Source organism: Chinchilla lanigera, unplaced genomic scaffold (genome assembly GCF_000276665.1).
Source record: "Chinchilla lanigera isolate Chin_1 unplaced genomic scaffold, ChiLan1.0 scaffold00071, whole genome shotgun sequence".
NCBI lineage: Eukaryota > Metazoa > Chordata > Mammalia > Rodentia > Chinchillidae > Chinchilla > Chinchilla lanigera.
The window spans coordinates 924657-945438 of NW_004955472.1; the positions used below are offsets into that span (position 1 = coordinate 924657).

Genomic DNA, 20782 nt, shown 5'->3' on the forward strand with positions numbered 1-20782 from the left:
ACCTTGGGCTTAGCCCACAGTGCTGCCTGGAATGGCCGTATGTGTGGCCTCCAAACCTGGCACATGCCCCTTGATCCTGGGTTGACTCTTCCTGTAACTAGTAAAAAAGGAAAATAGTGCACTCAGATCAGAAAGCACCAGATAACTTTAATCTAAATCAAGTGTCAAGCAAGAATAAGAACATTACCTTCTAAGACTGTAAGAATCAACCCTGACCTGCCTCCCAACCTTGGCCTTGAAGGCTGTAGGCAATCGGTTCTCTTTCTTTGGCTTTCCTTTAGAATGTGGGTGAATAAATCAAGTCTTTTGTGTTCTAGGCAAATACAAAAGGTGTCAGGTATCAGTATTGAGACAAAAAATTAGGAGGTGGATGAGATAAGATCAATGAGTGACTCTTTATTCAAATCTTCACAGAATTCAGCACTAGAGTATGGTTCAGAAATGAACAAATAAAAAGCTTAACTACCATGGTTCAAATCATACACACAGTGAAAGACAAGACATGGAATTCTTCCTCTCCATTTTCTTGTTCTGGTGCAGACTTAGATAATCACAGATTTATCCGTGCCTGTGCTCATCATACAAAGGGTTTCCCTTTGTTTACTTATAACAACGCTTTGCTTTGAAAAAAGGACCTGGGAAGTATGATAAATTTGGAAGAAAAAGGCATTTATGCCCACGCCCAAGATAAGGTGGTACAGTACAGGAACAGTCTCTGCCCAGAACTCAGGTGGTATTTAGCATGTTTGGATCCAGGAAGCAGGCGGCCAAAGGCACATGTGACGAACTACAACTGAGGATGGAAGGAGGCGGCTCAGGCTGAGCCTGGTGTTCTTAACCCCGCTTCACAGCCCCTAGCCCACACCAGCACCCATGGTCAGCTTTCCCGGCCCACTGTGGATCCTTCAGAGAACCGTGGCAAATGACTGCCAAGCGTTCTGTCACTGCTCAAGCAATGGAGGTTTGCTCGAGCCTCCTGTGATGTCAGAAGGGGTCTTCGCTGCTCTCCAAAAAGATGAACACAGAGCTGCTACCAGTCTTGCCTCTACCCACTAAGCCACCTGCAGAGGCAGGGTGGTAATTATCTTACGTGGAGTAGGCACCCATTCTCTTCACAGTAATGTCAAAAGTAAAGAGGAGGATGGTGCAGAGTACCAAGGGGCAAGCAGAGCTCTAGGAGACGCGTGGGACCGCAATGGGGCTACCCCACGACGGGTGACAGGCATTAGGGGGACATAGGCTACCTTTCGTGTTCTTTGACCAGAGGGAGTTTCCCCATTTTTCTAGATTTAGTCTAGACTTGTAAATCTTCTAAACTCTTGCTTCTTTTTATTTTCCTAGTACTTAAGTTAATCCTGAAGGGGTTGAAATTGCCTTAAAAAACAAAAGCTAAAACACAAGCTCATGGCAACCGTTTTCAGGAAAAGTCTTCATCTGTCGCTGTAGCCAAGGGCCTGAGGTTTAAAAGCACTGCGCTCTCCCTGACAAGGAAGAACCCGGAGGACCAGTCACAGAACCCGGGTCAAGGTGAAGCTGACTCACTTATTGAAAATAACTAGGTCAAGAACCAAGAGGCAGAAACTAGATGAATTTCCTTTTTGTGTCTCCCACTCTTCCCTCTAGCTCCTCTAAGAATTCTACTTTACCATGGAACCCTCCTCTAAAAACGTTTCCTGCCCTGCGAGGCGGGGAGAGGCCCAGTTCACCCACTACTGCTTGGCGTCAGGGACCTCAGGAGCCACTCACACTTCTACTCTGGCCACCACGTCCGGCCTGCAAGGTGTTCTCAAGTCCTGGGTCTTCGTCCTGGTACCCCGCTGTCTAGGGAGATCAACCTCTAGTTCTGAAATTAACTCAAATTCTTTCTTTTCTCCTCCCACAAGCACAAACTCTTTATTTCCAAAAATACTCCTCTCTCCCCCTACCCCCAAGCCATGTAAGGACTGTCTGCTCCTGTTTTGGTCTTGGCACGTGGTATTAGCCCTAAATTCCTGGCTCTGCAAGGGGGTAGACACACCAACTATCCTTTCCAGTTTGTCTGTCAAAAGAGAAAGATTACTTACTAAACAAAGATGGGAGGTCTCTGTATAAGCACATGAAGCCACGAGCAAGCACTACGCACTACTGGGCTTAGAATCGGCAGACATAAGCTTGGGTCTTACTTCACCAGAGACCCTGGAGTAAACTCTTGACCTCGCTGTACACTAGTTTCATCTGTAAAGTGTGTGTGGGTAATCACAGGGATATTACAAAGCTAAAATGAGAAACTGTATTTAGGACACTGTCAACTGCTACAGCGTTCTTGTTCTTGCTGACATGGCAAGTCCCTAAGTCAAAGAAACATGGAAACTAGTATCTAACCCAAGCATCCAATCACTTAAGTGGTATTTGAGTGAGCCATGACTTCTACCCCACACCAAACTGCCAGTCCCTTCTAATGGCTGCAGCTAGGCCTGAAACTCCAATAGAGTGTCATCCACTGTATTAGTCCTGCTTTCTCCTAGAAGTATTTTTTTAAAGTTGAGAGACAGAGACACAGACAGAGACACAGACAGAGACCGAGACAAAGACAAACCATCTGGCTCCCAACACTTCATTTAGGAGTCATGAGCTCTGTCATCTTCCTTTGGCAGCCTTTTCTCTTCAGCACTGAGGAGGCACAAATTCACTTACAGGTCCTCCAAGGCCAGCCCCCTTTTGGCCTAGAAATAGAAGTTTGCTGGGAACAAAAATGGAGCTAACTCTCCTGCTGCTGCTTCAGTACATACCAGGTTAACCTGACACCTGCCTGCTTCTCCCCCTTAGACCAACATTCCAGACAGACTTGGCCTAGCTTCCTGGACGGTGCTACCAGTGCCCCCTCCTAGCCTACAATGCCCATGACACTGGCTGGCTAGCCACAAAGAGGGCGAACGGCACACCCATATTCCTATGGCCTCCTAAAGAACTAAAGTGACTGGTTTCCTAGTCACTAACAAATAAGATCTGCCATTTAGAGCTGCCATAGCAACTTCTCTCAGCCCTCCAAAAAGATATTTGCTTCCACATTAATCAAACAAAATCCTCCAACCCTTCTTTTGAGTTGGTAGCCACTGCTCCTGCATGAATTCTGGAGTTAAGAATTATCTCCTAGAGATATAGATTCCCCAAAGTCACCAAACATAATAATCTAGTCTTCATGCTGCAAACTGTGGGACAGAGCTCTTGCTAAATTGCCTAGATTGGGCTTGACTTTGTGATCTTCCTGCCCCAGCCTCCCCCATGCTGCGATTACATGCAGGCACTACCATGCCCAGCTCCCAGCTTCTCTTTCTACTGTCCACAGACATGACACGACAGGGGCCTAACCTTAGAAGTCCACGTGACCTCCAAGTCAATTCTAGACTCCAGTGAGTATCTAAATGGTGTGGCAGGCAGTAAGTTTTGTGCCAGGGATTTAAGACAGTTTCCACTTTCTTTGTATGTTACAGTGTGAAGTCAGAGAGAGAGAGAGACATATACACAGTCACAACATATGACACACGTGATTATCCAAGTTGCAATAAAAAGTTGGAGCCCTGACTTCCACAGGATTGGAATGGGAAGGAGATAGATGCAAAGCTGGGCAGGTAAGGCCACAGAGAAGTAATGTTCCAACGGGAGGGGATAAAGAGGCTTGGAGGCCCCATCAACTCAAATCTAGTACCCTAATTTCCATCAAAGCATTGAGTGCATTGCCTTATCTTGGCCTGTTCATTCCGGTCAAATCTCCAAATTTCATGCTTGCAGTCAGAAATGCCCATTTGTTTCTATGCTGTCTGCTTAAGAACTAAAGCTGGAAAAAATAAGGTAGCCTTTCAAGAGGTATCTGCATCTGAAAAGAGAACACATCAAAACAAAACAAGTCAATCAAAAGGATTAAAGCTTTAATGCCAGAAGGCTGAAAGGTAAAGCCGGGAGCAGATCCTTCAAATCTCATTCATTAGTACCAGCCCTCCAAAACCAAGTCAAGAAAAAGACACCTTCACAGTTTTCTGAAGTGGCTAATTCATTCACTCCTCTCTTTGATTTGTCAAATAAACGTGAGTAGGAACGTGATTATTCCTTGCAAAAACTGCCTCTGACCCAAATCTTGGCTTGGAGGAAACCACCAAGGGACCTCTGGGAACAGGCCAGGATTCTCTGTACATAAATCAAGCAGCCTCTCAATTTGTGTGCAACAATATCAGCAGGCAATAAGCCAAGAGCTCTGATCCTCCCTCAGAGAGGACAGATAACTTGCAAGCCCATTATCAATAATGCTATATTCCAAATGTGGTGAGAGGAATGGATTTCTGGCATATAGCAGGTAGGGTTCTCTTAGGATGTTCGTCTTTGGGAAAGAATCAATGCCCACAGAGCATCTCATCAGAAGAGTGATCAGGGTACAAGGTAGGAAGAGCGAGATTAGCCAAGGGGAATAGAGAACACTCTAGATTGTGAGTTTAGCAGGGTCTCAGTATTGCAGTTCTTAGGACCTGCCATCCCTCTACATTCTACCTTGTAATCTAGCCTATGAAATTGTTTTGCTTGACTCTTACAATGTTTTTCAAATTCTGAATCTGAGAGTCTTTACGCAAGGCAGGAACTCCAGCTTTTCAAATGTCCAATTATTCAAGATTATAACCCTGGACCTACAATGACACTCGTTGCTGTCGTGGTCTGGCCCCAGGAGGCTCTTGCTCAAGGGCCCACAGTGGGTGTGAACTCTATTACACAGGAAACTGTGTTTAATATTTATTTTTAAATTCCTAAGTACCTAAGACAGGGGCTGGGACACTGTGAGAACTCAGTGACATGGAAAGAATAAAGGAGTTGATGGCTGAGTTGAATTAGAATATAAGTCTCCTGATTTCTGATCTACTTCTGTTTCCATGACAACATGATACCTTCAAGTTCTAGGTTTCCTTCTAGACTGGTCACTTATAAACCTTTTCCGTGTAAAACTAAGTTGGAAATCTCTCTTAATTATACTTAGAATTTTCAGGGAATTCACTCAGGACAAAAACCGCCGGACTGTCTATTAGTTAGTATCTGTCTCTCCTGCATATGAGACTGGCAAGGAGAGTCCCTGCCACAGTTCTTGTCGCCCAGAGGGCTGCTGTGATGGGGCTTCCATTTGCCCTTCTAGTAGGTAAAGCTGCGCTACAGCAGCAGTGTCCAACCAAAGTATAAAGTGAGCCACAAATATAATTTTAATTTCTTGGTAGCCACATAAAAAAGTAAAAATAATCACATGATAGTAATATTAGTATGTTTTATTTAGCCCAATACCCAAAATATTATTTCAATATGTAATAAAAAAAAATTAATATATTTCAATTCTTTTCAAACATTAAATCCTTCAAATCTCATATATATCTTATGTTTACACCATATCTTAAAGTAGCCCAACTGCATCTCAAGTACCCGACACAGTCTAATGTTACCAGTTACCAGCGGTTAGCATACTGGATGACAAAGACCTGTAAGTCTGGAGCACAGGACACCACTGAGAGCCGTTAGAACTTAGAAGGAGATGCTCACTGTAAAGAGCAGGCTGTCATCTCAGTGGCAGCAGAACACTCTGTTTCTTTCACTCATCTTTTTATCTGCTCACTTTGATCCTGGCTGGAAGCAGCACATTTCCATTTCGTGGTAGATTCAGTACTCCTTAAGGCTACAAAGTACCAAGTATCAAGGCTCTAACCTGCAGAGCACAAGACCTCCTCTCCCTCTCAGCCCAGCCCTTTCTTGATATTCTGTGGCTCTGCACAGCTAGTTTCTTCCCAATACTCTAGGCAAAACTACAGGATAAGCCTGGTTACTTCAACAGAGGCTGCCCCTTCACTTAAGGCTTGAAGACCTCGCAGAGACAGGACCACAATCTCAGTGCCGCTGGGTCAAAGATGTAGAAATAGTAAAAGACTGTACCTGTTTATAGAGTTTCCAGTTTACACCATTCTCACTTTATCATCACAACAACTCTATGAGGCAAGAGGAAAGATGCAGTGTGTTTTCACAGATGAGAAAAATGGCTAATTAGATCTGATTAAGCTCACTGAGGAAACCCAGGATTTAAAAGTGGTCTTCTATTTACAAAGTTAGCACTCTTTCACTACACATGCACAACACAGACAAATTATCTATATGCATGTGTGCACACATTCAGGGCTGAAAAACTCACGATGATTTCTCTGCTTATATGGCATATGCACAGGAAAGGGACGAACTGATACTACATTAGACAGGACACGACAGCACCTCTCTCATATACACACAGAGAAAGGATGGAAAGGTTTCCTGCATATACATGAGAACAGAAAGGTTACTTGAGTACATGAATAAGCACAGGAAAAGATAGGTGACCGCTATGTATGAATGCACACAGAGAAGAGATGGCTTATTCATATATAAGTTGTCCATAGGTAATGTACACACAGGAGAGGCACGGACAGGTGATTTATAAACACACACAGACACATCAAGAGGGAGAAACAGGTACCTGTACACAAGTATACACATGCGGAGAGGTGGGTGGGTTATTTGCATATGTACAGCACAGTATCAAGAGGAACGCATGGCCAGACTATTAGCACACAAACATGTACGTGTGAAGATTCTACCCTAGTGCTGAGTATACTATTTTTCACTCATTATCATGACCCCCACTCAGCAAGTTGGCTCAAGCAGTTATGTAATTAATGTGGCTGCTCCATATTCCACCCACAAATCTTTGCTTTTGTCCCTGCTTGTGGTTCAGAGTCAGTCACACACTCAACACCACTTACCTTATTGCTGCAACCAAAATAAGGGTTAAGGAATTGAAAAGAAAAAACAAAACACAACAATTAAAACCATGAATTCAAGTTTTGGAACGCAAGCACTGTCTGTAAGAGGAAATCCATCAGAAGCACTCCTTGGTTTGACAGAGAAGCCACAGGATGAACTTTCTGAGCCACAGTGCTGCCGCTTGCCCAACCAACAAAGCCAAGGGGCTATTATTCTCAGCTGCACCCAGCCGCTGGCTCCAAAGCACAAAGTTGACGATAGGAACAATGCCCGGCAGAGAAATCCCCTCAGTAAAGGTGGGTGGGTGTCTTGCCGGCTGCAAATCTAGGAATCCAATCTGGTCCACACCTCTCTGTCGAGAGGGTATTCTGACAACCTGCCTGCGGAAGGCAACAGCAGCCAAACTTCAGCTGGATGTGGAATTCTAAATCAATTCCGTGCTTTGAGACTAAGACGAAAGCAGGGCAGCTCCTGCTCCTGCTGCTGCTCCTCCTCCTCTCCAGCTGCTTCCTGCCTGCAACCTCCCATAGGGCACCAGCCCTCCTCACACGTTGCTGGTGCACACACCCCCTTCCCAGCACACTCACGCACACACAACCCTCGCCAGCAAGCTCACTCACACACCCTTGCTGAGCGTCTCTCCCTTTCGCTAAATATAGATCCTACTCCCTCCCCTCCCCCATTTCCTTCCTTCCTTCTTTCTTCCCCTGCCTACCCACCTCTGCCATGTCTGGGCTACAGAATATAGAAAGATGTAAGATGAGGTCCTACACTTTTAGGAGCTCCCAATCTCAGACGGAAATGTAAGAAATTGCTGGAGCACAATATAAACTGAATCTTCCCTTCTACTGAAACAAGCTGTAGGTTGTTGGTTGGGTTTCTAAGTATATAACCTGCTGTCAGCCTTTCGAGAAGGTGAAGACAGACAAAGTGCCCAAGTGCAGTTCACATCAAATGGTGCCATGTTTTTAGAGCACACATCTAGTCCAGTCCTTTTTGAAACCATAAAAAAAAAAAAAAAAAAAACAAGAATTCCTTGAGGTTATACCAAGGCACTGACTAGGAAGGATGGGAAGCAGGGTGAGCTGACAGGGACCCTCATCTGTAAATAAGGGGGGCAAAGACTGCTTTGGAACCCAGAATCTAGAGCTGAGTAATCTAAAGTGATACCATATTGTCCAAATACTGTCTAAGGTTTAGGGCCCTTTTCATGATCCTAATTTCCCAATCTTTGCCAGTGGCAGCCCTGTCTTCTGGAGGCTTTGCTAGCCATGTGGCTCTCAAATGGCCCAAATTCCTGATAACTCAACAATCCTAGTCAGGATTCATTGGAAAATTGAATGTCTCTGTTTTCAAAACACACTCAAGTTGTTCACCACAACCTAATAGCCAAGCATAAGCTAGAGACTTTTGAAGCTCTGGATCATAAAATGCCAAGTACATGAGATATGATAACCCTTTCCACTCTGCAACCACAGGTCAGAAGAAAAAAAAAAAAAAAAGAAAGAAACCAATATTGCTTTCTGACCTAGAGAGCCTCAGAATCCAGGCAAGCCAGTTCTGAGCTGACCTTCTTCCTTCGGCCAATGGTGGTAGGCAACTTTGATTCCCCCAGCATGCCCAAGCACATCTCTTCAAATTGTGTAAGTTTTGTAACATTCCTTGTAACGACCTAGTCCCTTTAGCCCAGGAATAGGGTAGTCAGACTATAAAGGCCACTTCAGATCTGCCGCTACAGAACAGGCTGTCCCATAGACAGTAGCACATAAAACAAACTTTTAATTTAACAATGATTTCCTTGGCTTATTCAGGATTCTGAGGAGAAAGAGCTGATTCCACAGCCAACATTTGCCTCCCTATTGGCTTCTTCCAATAACACTGCTTCCCCCTCAACCAAAGAAGAAAATTTAAACTCTGAGATGCTAAACAACCCATTTCTTAAGCATCCACCTCATTATGCAGCCAACACTAACAGCAGAGCAAATACCTCCTAACCCAGTTGGGAGCTGGCTGGATGACAGAAAGATAAGGGCTGACAGCACAACTAGAACCACATCTAAATACAGAGGAAAAAAATAACTTGAAAACTGTCAAATTTCAGTGGAAGCCACAGCCAATTTACTGTGGAGTTTCCCAGACGTGAGCCAGGAGACAGAGGTAAAGGGTTGATTAAAGCAGGATCCCTCCCCCAGGCCCAACTCTGCAGTCACTTATAAAGAGCACAGACGGGGGGCTGTGGTTACCAGGTTGGGGTCCAGGCATCCCACACTAAAGGAAGCCCACACTCGAGACTGCACAGATCTCCAGAGCCAGCACACTGCCCAGAACAGCTTCTTCTCCCCGCGCATCCATTGGTGGCTCCGGGGCCTGGGTGAGGCCTGAAACGGTATAAGGAAGGCCAGTGGGCCTGGCCTTGTCCCTCCGCCTACTACCTGCTCACAGCCCACTGTCTAAGCAGTTTGAGTTTTCCAGAAAAGCAAAGACTCAGACAGTAGATTGTATTTAGGAAGTGAAGCACAACAAACTTGCTACCTCTAGTTACAGTCTTTAACCTGCATAAGAGAGCTCTTAGGGATTTCACCACGAAATACCTCTGTATCTTATATCCTTCCCACATTCTGGCAAAAGCAAAAAGGAGAATAAATGGGAAAAGTGGTAAACAGCAGTCAGCAAAATCTCTGATAAAGAACGCAGAGCTCCTTCTGCCACCATCCTACAGGGTCCACAGCGTGACAGACATCACACGACCTCCTCAATGGACTGGGCTTTTGGGATAAGTTAGCCATTACGTTTCCTGAACCATGTGAGTAACAATACACTCCCCTTTGTCACAGTGGATCTGGCCCTGGGAATCCCACGCAGACTAAAAGGATGGGGTGTTTTCTTAAGTAAGAAATAGTAGTGCCCACCCCAGTTCAGAAACTTCCTCCAAGCAGGGCTGCAGGAGCTAGTGGGACAGGGCTAGAAGAACAGATTGGGTTAAGAAGGGAAAGGCATTTATCCAGAAGCTGTGAAATGCTCTGAACAGACATTCTCAAGGTCTGGTTCCCGATTTAAATCTTTGCAGGGCTCCTCGCCTAGAGACAGATGAGTCAAGATGGAAATTCAACGTGAGGCACTGACACTCACGCAACGCTGCAGGAACTCCAAAGGGGGCTGAACGGGTGGGTTAGTCAGAAGACCACCTGGCACACAAACTTTCACTTCAGCTGCTGAGCAACTGAGTGGTGTCACAGGGATACTGGAAGAGGGCCTCACCAATCACAACCTCCCCTCTTAGAGCCACTCTAAGTCTCCTTGAGGCTAGATACAACTAGTCTACTCCCAATCCAGCCTGCCTTCTTAACTGTCACTGCCAGAGACTGACAGGCTCAGGACCAGCAGCTGCCTGCCTTAACTTCCACGTTAACAACCACACATACAGGATGCAAAGGATGCGGAGACTGAGTCTGTCTTATACACGAGTCAGCTTTGACTATTTTCCTTCTTTACCATTAAGGAAAGCCAGAAGCAACATAATAAAGAGGCTGACATGCGGTCACATAGCTGGGATTTGTTTTGTACATGCAGAAATGGTTTATTCTGAGAGAAGTTTTTCCCCCTTCTATAGAATTACCCAACCCCCCCGAACTCAAAAACTATACAGACAGAATGACAGGCAATAGGAGATGATCTTCCTCCTTCCCTTAGGGATGTGCCACCCGAAGGGAAGGATGAACGTGGCAGGGATGTGCTAACCTTACTGATGTGCTAAGACATAGCTGCCACATAGCCTAAATTAGACCCGACAAGCTGTAAGGCAGGCCTACGGAATCACAAACTGCTGACAAATCTCAGTCCTACAATCATGTCAAGCACCATTTCTGATTAGCAAGAACTTGAGTATAAAAAGCCAATAAACAAACTCCTCAGGGCTGTTCAGCTAAACAGTTAAGTTTTCAGACTGCACCTCCAACAGTTAAGGGGCTATATCCATTTCAGGACTAAATGATTAAAAATTCTTCATCAAAGCAATCTACACACTTACTGCCATCTCATGTAACCCTGGTTGAAAGTCACAGCTTTCAGATTTAGGATAAATGGAGGTCCTGAACGAGTATCTGTCTATATATCCCCCAGGCCAATCCACCAATTGCATTAGTCTTGCCTCAATCTCTATACCCATGGGAAGCCAAAATGCCATATGCTGAGGATTCTTTATGGGAAACCCAAAATTTGAAAATTCATGGAGAATAGAACATCTTGTACCAAAAAGGAAATCAAATGGCATACTATTGATCCAATATCCTCTTTAGTTCTTTGTGACTTCTCCTGAGATGGGTCTGAAGATGAACCAGATCTGAAGTATTATCTTGATTTAGAGCCCTATTTCCTAAGGTTCTAGATAGGTTGCCTAGCCAGAATCTGAATCTCAATGAATGAGACTAAATGAAGGACCCCAAAGAGGAGAGTATTTTTCTGTAGGATTCTCCACATATTATAAATAATACCAGGTATGGAGCACCGAGTTATAGGAAGCTAGCTAATGCACAAAGGGGAAGACTGGGTTTGTGGGACCCAGCCTTATGAGGGTGTCTCTGAGAAGCATGGGAGGGAGAAAGGCAAACAATGAGATGAATCCAGACAGCAGCCATACACAGCTAGAAAGCAAAGAACACTAACAGTGAGCCTCCTCTCGGTGTTGGCATTGATGTTTCAAGCCCCAGGCTGCCAGTTTACTCCTATCAGAATCCTAGGCAGAGATGATTTCTCTCCACATATGCTAATTCTCCACCCAGTGACAGAATCTGCTGCAAAATCCTTTGTCCTTATGCCACAGTCACCAAGTCTGCGCAGTGTTACCTTCCTACTTACCAAATGTATCTCCTTCTCTCCAACCCTAACTCCAGGTTTCACTACTTCTCACTTGAACTACTGCAAAATACTCATTGCCCCTATCATCCTTCCTCCAAAAGCACCTCTCCTTACCCCTCCTTCCCCTGATCAACTCTATACAATTTCTAGAAAGATATTTCTAAACTACAAATACATTTTTGTCATTTGTTTTCTTAAAATCCTTCAGTTAGTGCAGCCAAGAAAAGTCCAAATTCCATAATATATTATCCAAGTTCTTTCTTAACCTGGGCACAGCGGGAAGACCCAGCTTCCAAATATTCTAAATTTGGCCAAAAGAAACCCCTTGTACTTCAACTGAACACACCACCCTATCCTTCTAATTTCCAGGTGATACTACCTAGGACAGTGGGGAAGGAAATTACAATGTTGTCAAGTACTTTGTCAGAAAACAAAACTTGGAACCAAAACACCAAAAGCCACTTTGGTACCAGTAATGGCTTGAACTGTAGAACAGGATGAATCTTTGGATCCCCCAGAAACACGTATGCTGCTATCTTAACCCTCAGCATGATGGGATCAGGAGGTGGAATCATTTGGAGTGATGAAGGCGTGAGGGCAGAGTTGCATGGACAGGATTAGCGTTGGCATAAATAGGTCCAAGGAAGCTCTCTCACCCCTTCTACCATATGAAATGCAGTGAGAAGGCACCAGCTGTGAACTAGAACACGGGCCCTCACCAGACACTGACCTTGTGTCTCCCAGCCTCCTACACTAGAAAAAAGACATAGGGAAAAGATGGCCATCTGTCAGCCGAGGAGGGAGGACTATAATAGACCCCTTCCTCATATCCCTCAGAAAGAACCAACCCTGCCAGCACCTTCATTTTAAACGTGTAGCCTCCAGAACCGTAAGACAAGGTATTTCTGATGTTTAATCTACCCAGTCTGTGGTAATTTGTTATGGCAGATTAACAAACTACAACAGAACATTTCATAATTACCAACCCCACCAAAGTATCAAAAATAACAGATGAACACCAATTATGGAATGATTAATGGATGATGCACATCCTTAGGGTTCATAACCTACTGAGGAACATGACAGCAGGGGCACGTGCGTGCTGTATGCCTGAGTGACAGACTGTGTTTTGTTGGTTGTTGTTTTTTTAAACAAGGTCTCGCTATGTAGTTCAGGCCGGCCTTGAACTCACTATGCAGCACATAGCGTGGGCTGGTCTTGAAAGCAGTCCTCCTGCCTCAGCTTCTCAAATGCTGGGATTACAGGTGTGTACCACCACACCCAGCTGGTGGCGCCACTTACTGAGAAAAGAAATATAAGAGGAGGTAGAGAAGAAAGAAGAGTACGGTTGAAAATGTTGTGTGAGGTGCCTGTGAATATGAATACTTGGGTCCAATATCTACGAGCAACTGAATACAAGCACAGAGCTCATGGAAGAGGCTGAGATAGAGACTACGATTTGGGATTCATCGGGTACAGGTGCAAACATGAGTGAGATCATCTAGAGAAGAGCATGAGAAGAAAACAGCGTGGGCATCGCCACGTTTTCAGGAGTAAGCAAAGGAAGAAATCTCATGAAAGAAACAAAAGATGGAGCTGTCAGAAATAAAAAAGGTATCACAAATGCCAAGAGGGAAGAGTGCTTTAATGGAGAAACTAGCCAACAGTTTTTATCTGACCTGTCCCCCCAAAAGCTCAAGGATGTTCGTTTTTATCCTGAATGCCTTTTCTTACTTGTCACCTTGGCCTGTGTCAGCACGTCCTCAGTATGGTCTGAATAGACACATTTCCTCAGTATGCTTGCGGATGATAACCAGTAAAGGGCAGGGGACGCCTAAGGGACTGGGCTACAACGTTCCACCTCCCTCTGACTTCAAGAAATTTTATGTTATATACTACAGCTACACTTCAGGATATTTCCATTTTGAAACGTAATAAATCTCAGCTGCACTGTTTATAAAAATAATACAACTTGCTATTTGCAAGCAGTCATGGATCTCTTTAGCTACCATGTGCTTGTTAACGCAGGATGTAAGTTATCCCTTGATTTCTATTCTTCTAAGATTCTGTTACTTTATTGCTTGAACATTTATGATACTTAATAACAACTGCTACTTAGTATCCTCTGGGAATTCCTCTGACAAACCTCCGACCACGCTAACCCAAAGAATTTACTCTCTACTTTTAAAGTCTATTTTCTGTTACAAATGTTAGTGAATACTGCTCAATATTTTTAAGTGTTCACTACACAAAACTTTGCTAAGTGTCTACTAAATATCAGGGACTATGCTAGGATCTGGGAATCATTTTTGATCTAAGTAAAATCTAGAAACAGTTAAAGCCTGTGTATATGCAAGTAGAAAGCAGAAATAACAAGAAAATGTGTGGTTAGGAACAGGCTCTCCGAATCCTTTTGAGCTCAGTTCTTCTACCTGCATATACTAACTAGGCTCCCAAGGCATAGTAAGAAACTGAGACGCTCCAAGCGAATGTCCACTCTTAATTCTTAAGATGCCGGACTCAAAGCCCTGCCTGGGCTGTGTTGATAAACCAGGTTGAACGAAAAATATCTCTTTACAGGCTATACAAACAAAGATAAATAAACGGGACTACACCAAACTAAAGTTACTCTATGGCAAAGGAAATGTAAACAAAATGAAAAAGCAATCTCAAAATGGGAAAAATATTTGCAAAGCCACGTACAGGGGTACCTTGGTTCACGAACTTAATTCTTTCCAGGATGCTGGGCACAGCATCTGTTCCAGAATTCTGGCTGCGACTGAACTAAGCATACCACATGAATGGAATGAATTCTGTGACCAGAATTGTAGAAATAATTTAAGTACATGAACCAAGGTACCACTGTATCTGATAAAGGCATGTGCCACCATGGCTGGCTCAAAATTTATTAAGAACTCTTACAATTTAATGGCAGAAAAAGAAATAACCCAATTTTAAAATGAGCAAATGTCCTGAGTAGACATTTCTCAGAAAATGATGTAAGGGGGCTGGGGATTTAGCTCAGCGGCAAAAAGCGCCTGCCTGGCAAGTGCAAGGTCGTGAGTTCGGTTCCCGGTACCGGGGAAAAAACAAAAAAAAAAAAAAAAAAAAAGAAAATGATGTAAGAAAACCAAAGAGGTATATCAAAAGTCTTAACATCACTAACCATCAGAGAAATGCAAATAAAACCATTAAGACAGCTATCATCAGAAAAACAAGAAAGAAGCTGGGGGTGGTAGCACACGCTTGCAATCCAGTGCTTGTGAGGTTCAGGCAAGAGGACTGCCATGAGTTCAAGGCCAGCCTGGGCTACACAATGACATCAAGGCCAGAGAGACCTTGCCTCAAAAAAAAAAAAAAGAAAGAAAGAGACAACAAAAGCTGGAGAAGATGTAGTGAAAAGGGTAACCCTAGCACACTGGTGGCAGGAATGTAGATTGATACGGCTATTATGAAAAACAGTATAGAAGTCCCTGAAGAAATCAGAAATAGAATTACCATATGACTAAGCAATCTTCTTTTGGGTACACATGAGGCGCAAAGAAAATGAAAGTTTCTCACCTCATAAAGATACAGTATCTGCATGACTACACTGGTTGCAGGATTATTCACTGTAGTCAAGATATGAAAACAACCTACGTGCTTGATGATAGACAAAGAAAATGTGCTGTGAGCACGTACATGTGTACTAGCGCACATGCGCGCACACACGATGGAATAAAAAGGTTCAAGGACCTGAACACAAAGGGAAGCAGAGCAGAAACTGATGAACAGCCTACAGCCTGACCCCGTGAGTTCACTTTGTCGACTAAAGAGCGAAACTTCTCCCAGGACAGAAGAAAGTTATTAAAAAAAAAGAATATCAAAGCTCAGAATAGTTTTCCAAACCTCCCTTTTATGCACCTATTTATTCCAACTGACAGCTTTTCTGCCTCCATTACCACAGCCCTCCATCTTCCTATAGGTGAGTGTGACGAACACCAAAGAGACAGAAATATATACAAGAATATTCAGGTCCTGGTTTAGGTGGAAATCAAGGAAGACTCCACAAAGAAGGTGATGCCCGAGTTGATTCACAGGCTGGATATGTTTGGATATGTGAGAATGGAAAAGAAAGGGCTCTCAAGGTAGAAAAACAGGGTGAGCAAAGACATGAATAGAAAAAAAAGAAGGTTAGGTTGTTGGAAAAGAAAGGAAATTAATATTTACTGAGTGCTAACAACATGCCCAGCCCCACTCTACATGCATTACCTTATTTAGTTGACTAGAATGTGTCCCATTCAGACAGGAGAAAACTAAATTCCCAAAACAGTAGATGGTTTGTCTAAACCAAAGGTTACATACACAGTGAGTGGTAGAACTATATTTTAAACTCAGTATCTGGCTGATTCCAAGGCCCAAATTCTTCCAACTTCTCTGGGTTGACAAAGGTTAGAAAAGTTGATTGAGCCAGATCATTGTGGTCATGGACAGCAGGCTATAAAACTGAAACTATAAAGTAACTACCAATGGAAGCAAAAACTAAGTTTTATTTTTAAGGAAAACTGGCATTCACACACTCACTGACCATATTTATTAACAGCTTTCTGGGTGCCAGAGATTGGGGATATAAAGTTAAACTCAGCTCCTATTCTGTATTTCAGTGCTACTTTTTACTTAGCTTTTACTTAAACTTTTTGTTTGAGGTTTTTTGTTTGTTTGTTTGTTTTTTGGTCTTTTTGAGACAGGGTCTCGCTATGCAGTTCAGGCTGGCCTTGAACTCACTTTGTAGCCCAGGCTGGTCTTGAACTCACAATAATCCTCCTGCCTCAGCCTCCTGAGTGCTGAGATTACAGGCATGCGACACCACACCCGGCTACTTAAACTTTTTACCACATTATAAAATACATATAAAAAAAGTGCATTTTACATCAATATAAAAAAAAAACCACCCAGATCAGGAAACAGTATCACTGGAAGCCCACAGGCTCTCCCAAAAGTAACCACTGTCCTGATGTCTAACACCACAGATTACTTTTGCTTATTTTTCAACTTAACATAAAAGGGGTCACACAGCATACATTCTTTCAAAAATACATAATCCTGGGGGAAAGGCTCACATAATTCCAGGACAATACAATCCACAACAAAACTGACTATGTAGGAAATGCTACAGAAGAACAGAAAGTAAGTGTCTAACTACCTAGGACCTTAGAGAAGGCATCAGAGATGTGACAGCGAGGCTGAGCCCCGGGTGTAAGTGGCAGGCAGGACTAGTACTCTGTCTACAAGTTAAAATTCGCAGGAGAAAGACAGCGCACTCTAGGAAAAATAAGTAAGAGCGAGGAAAGCTGAAACTTAGTCTCAGCAGTACAGCAGACCTGCACACAAAGAGAAACAGATGAGAAGGGTCTGAGAAAAGAAACCCAAGAAAGAAGAAGTGAAGATCTGGCAAACGGTGGAACTGGGAGGCAGGAGAGGCGGCAGTGAAGACGACACCGTGCTTCTGAGCGGGGACTAGCACGGCGATGGCGAAGTTACTACAAACAGGAAACAGAGGAAGCTATTACTACACGCACAGGGGCGGGGGGAGGTTTAAGCCCTGGAAAACTGCAGTGAAGCGAACTAATAGAAAAGTAGTTGTGACGGATAGAGCCTAAAGAAAAAGGAAAGGATGGATGTATAGATTTGGAGTCATTAGCCTAGAAAATCTTGTTGAGAGTCTGTTGGATGCATCACATAATACCTACCATGAGGTAGTTACTCACTTAAAGATTCCAAAGGTTAGAGGCTGAGAGTCTACCTGAGATTAAAAGAGGTAAAAAGCGGGGGTGTGCTCAGTGGTAAGGCAGCATGCTTAGCATGTGCAAGGCCCTGGGTTCCACTGTGAAGGCTGGGGAGGCCTGACGGGACAACCGTAGAAAAACAGAGATAGAAAAGAAGGCAATAGGAGAAAGGAAGAAAAAAGCATGTGGAGATTCTAAGAATAATGAAAAACAAAATAGTAAACTAAGTTTGTTGTTGTTGTTTTTTTTTTTTTTTTAAAATACAGAATGCTACAGAGAAACTGTGAATAAAACAAGAGAGTAGGAAAGAAAGTATTTAACTGTCAGTTATTGCTCTCCCCTCTCCGGCCTATAAGCCCCTGAAGGATAAAAACAAAGAGCAGGCCCAATAACACCTGGTAATGTCCACTTCCAAGCTGATTTAAAATGAAATAATTGTAGTAGTTTCTTCCCTTTTGGATAACTTTGGCAAAAAGACGGTCCCCCTACAGAGGAACAGAGCGCCCCCTAGCTACGGTCACATGTTCTCACTGGGCAGACACTCAAACAGCAGCAGGACTCAAATGTGGTAGAAGGCAAGGCAGTCTGCTTTGCTTGTTATCTGAAAGCAAGTACTTCTGTACAGAGCTCTCAATCTGACTGGCTCCATTAGAGTTAATTAAATACCTCCCTTTATTAGTACCGTGCCCAGAAAATACTACAGCTAAAGCTAAGGCCTGCTACCACTATCTGATACCCTCCTCTAACTACATAGAGGTTAATGGTATCATAGTATCCTCCCAGAGGTAAAAGACGCGGAAGGACTTTGTTCATATTTAAAAGATTTTAAAAAATAAACAAATAAATAAATAAAAATAAAAGATTTAAAGTTTAATTCCTAAAGAAATCACGAAAATACCCTCCTCCATGTTTCTCTTTGGCATACCCAAACCACCAGCATCACTACCCTCTTTTGGCAGGGGCTGGGGGTCATAGTACTGGGGACTGAACACAGGCCTTTGCATTTAGCTACATACCCAGCCCCTCCCCTTTTTGAGATAAGGTCTCATTAAGTAGCTAAACTGTCCAAACTAGGTTCAAATTTGTAATCCTCCTGTCTCAGCTCCTAGAGTGCTGGGATTACAGGCGTGTACCACCATGCAAGGCTAAGTAATATTACTACTCTTGCACTTTGGTGCCATTATTAAGTAAAATAAGAGACTTGAATAGAAGCAGTGCAATACCACAGCTGGCAGACGGCTATTAAGTGACTAATGGGTGAGTAGTATATACAACATGGATACGCGAAATACAAGGATGATTCACATCCTGGGAGATCAGAGCGAGAAGATACAAGATTTATCATGAAACTCAAAATACTATGTAATTTAAAACTTGTAAGTTGTTTATTTCTGGAATTTTTCATGTAATATTATCAGACTGAGGTTGGCTATGAGTAATTGAAACTACAGATCCCAAACAAGTAGTGAAGAGTTAAATACATTTAGATTTGAATCTCAGCTCTTTTACTGGGCTTACCCTCCAGCTGGGTGACTCTGCACAAATGTCTACCTTTCCAAACATTCAGTTCCCTAATCTACAAATGGTCCTAAAAACAGCCTCATTCATAGAATTGTTGTGAGGAATTTCACTGAGTAAGACACACAAAACACCTGGCATAATGCCAGAGACAGAGTAGTAGTCAATAAATTCAGTTACTATGATAATAGCAATTATTATGGCCATAGTTGAGATCAAAAGAAAAATTATGATATAGGTACCAGAGGCTTCAGTGAATGAATAGGGAGTTATGGGATAGTTGTAATGTACTTACAGTAAGGAAGGAACAGGTAAAGTAGGGATCTAGGAATGGTTTGTAAGTGGCAGAGGAAGTCAGAGAAAATCAACTGTTACTGCTAAACCAGTAGTATACGCAGCATACAAAAAGTCTTCACCATAGAAAGCTTCAGAGAACAGCTACTTTTCGGGCAAGGTGAGAAGGCAGAGAATGTCCTGGGTCTGGTCTCAGACATCAGGAAAGACTCCTCAGTCTTTTGTTTTGCAGTAGGGCAGGAGGGGCCTGTTAGGAGTAAGGGATGTCACAGCATTCAGGGCAGCAGCAAAGGCCTTGTCCAGGAGAGGACTCTCAGCTTCACGGAACAGCAGCAGGGCCTGACCTCGGGAAGGGCCTACCATGAGCTGGAAAGAGGGGCCAAAACCTGTGGTCAAGAGAGGTTCTGGAACATTCAGGAAGAATTTGCATTACAACAACATTAGAAAAATACTTAACAATTCATCAATAGGAGACAGAGTACACATATAATACATCCACAGAAAGAAATACTATGTAGCTATTTTTAGAAGCAGTAGCTCTATTTCTGCTGATAGAAAAATTCCAGAGCTGTTAATACAGAAGTAGCTATACTTGTACGAATAAGGAAAAGATCCCATAGGTACAGAAGTAAATGAAAAACACAAAGAAAAGGACAATGTGTGTGATACATACATACACACACTTGCGCACACACATTTTTGCAGGCCCATGGACTCCACAGACTAACTCACAAGACACGGGTATCAATGTGATGTAGGAAAGGAGACTGCATGCCCAGGAATCTGAAGAGGGAAACAGTATTAGACATACCATTTTGTTTAGTTCTATAGTTTTATATTTATCACTCATTTAAAACATTCTCTTTTTGTCTTTGGTACCAGGGATTCAAGCCAGGACCTTACACTGAGCCAAATGCCCCAATCCATTTTTATTTTGGAGCAGGGTCTTGCTAAGGCTGATCTTGAATTTGCAATGCTCCTGTCTTAGTCTCCCAAATTGCTGGGATTACTAGCTTCACTGTGCTAGGACCTTTAAGGGTGTAACACTGTCTAACAGCAGTGGCAGTGTGAATGCTGAAAGACTGAGAAAAAGGAGGGATCAGAAAAAAGCAGTGCCCAGGAGGGTAAGCGCTGTGCTGCTAGAAGTTACGGCTGGCAGCCATTATCAGAGAAAGTCCTGGAGCTTGAGATTCTGGAAAGAGTATTTTCCTGGTGAGGCTCTTGGAGGTGGGGTCCACCCTGCTTTGACCTGATCATTTTCTCCACCAAGGGAACCCTTGTTGAGGGCTTCAATTACAGAGCAAGAGGGAAGTCTCTTTCAGGGGGACAGAGTCACAAGTAAGAACAGACCTTTGCAGGGGAGAGCTGATTCACTCTGCCTTTGTGATTGCTGCTGAGAAAAGGCGCCGAGACTGACCCAGCTGCAGTCTTGGCTCTCCTGGGACCACCTCGTGTAAACTCAGGCCTTCTATCTATCTGCAGTTAGATCCCTGCTTACCAACGCTCTCCTTCCTCAGCTTTCTTCACCAGCCCCAGAGCTCCTGTCAGAGCTTCCTTATGAC

The 20782-nt window shown here is 43.5% G+C and overlaps 1 protein-coding gene and 1 long non-coding RNA gene across 5 annotated transcripts in view; both read right to left on the bottom strand.

The window, feature by feature from the left end:
• The window catches only part of LOC102011979 (protein unc-13 homolog B), a gene marked incomplete at its 5' end in the record, with an annotated part of 149550 nt that overhangs the window by 54664 nt on the left and 74104 nt on the right, over positions 1 to 20782 (bottom strand).
• Positions 21 to 7360, bottom strand: LOC106150335. The gene is made up of 3 exons (XR_001237081.1): positions 6789 to 7360; positions 188 to 313; positions 21 to 97 (listed from the first exon to the last, which is right to left on the bottom strand). It is a non-coding gene; the product is annotated as an uncharacterized LOC106150335 (long non-coding RNA).